Below are 631 nucleotides of genomic sequence, written 5' to 3' on the forward strand. Positions count from 1 at the left end.
GGTGCTGCCGCTGCTGCTCGCCGCCCTGCTCGTCACGGGTGTCATCCACCTCTCCAAGCTCGCCCAGGAGTCCGTCGGCTTCTTCACCTACCAGTTCAGCGGGAGCGACGACGAGGACAAGTGACCAGTGGGCGAAGGGCTTGTAGAAACTCCTTCGCATTGCTGGTGGCCTCCCCAAAGACCACTGGTGCCGCGTAACCCAGCCAGCACCCATCTCTGCCACCCAGGGCCACATCCGCAAGCTTTCACGCCCACCGGGCAGTGCGTGGCCGGGGGGCAGCCCCACAAGCTTCTCCCACACCGCTGCATCCCCCCTCCCCTGCCCTGCCCGGTCCAGCAGCCCCAGCCCCGCAGTGCCTGACCCCGGCTCCCGGCCACGCTTCTTGGGGCAGCTCGATTACCCTGGGGTTTTTTAACTCCCTTTATCCTGTGTGGAGCACAGCATCCCTCCAGCCTCAGTGATCGCTGTTTAAATCACTAAATCATTTCACACATTGCGAGTCTTCTGCATGCATGTGTATCGTGCAGGGGGATTGATACCAAACACAACGGAACAGCGAAGAGACAGACGGTTCTTTGCTTGGAATGATGCAGATGGCTAGTAATGCTTCGTGAATAGGCAGGGGGGGGG

The sequence above is a fragment of the Fulmarus glacialis genome, unplaced genomic scaffold (assembly GCF_000690835.1).
Source record: "Fulmarus glacialis isolate BGI_N327 unplaced genomic scaffold, ASM69083v1 scaffold15236, whole genome shotgun sequence".
In the NCBI taxonomy this organism is placed as follows: Eukaryota; Metazoa; Chordata; class Aves; order Procellariiformes; family Procellariidae; genus Fulmarus; species Fulmarus glacialis.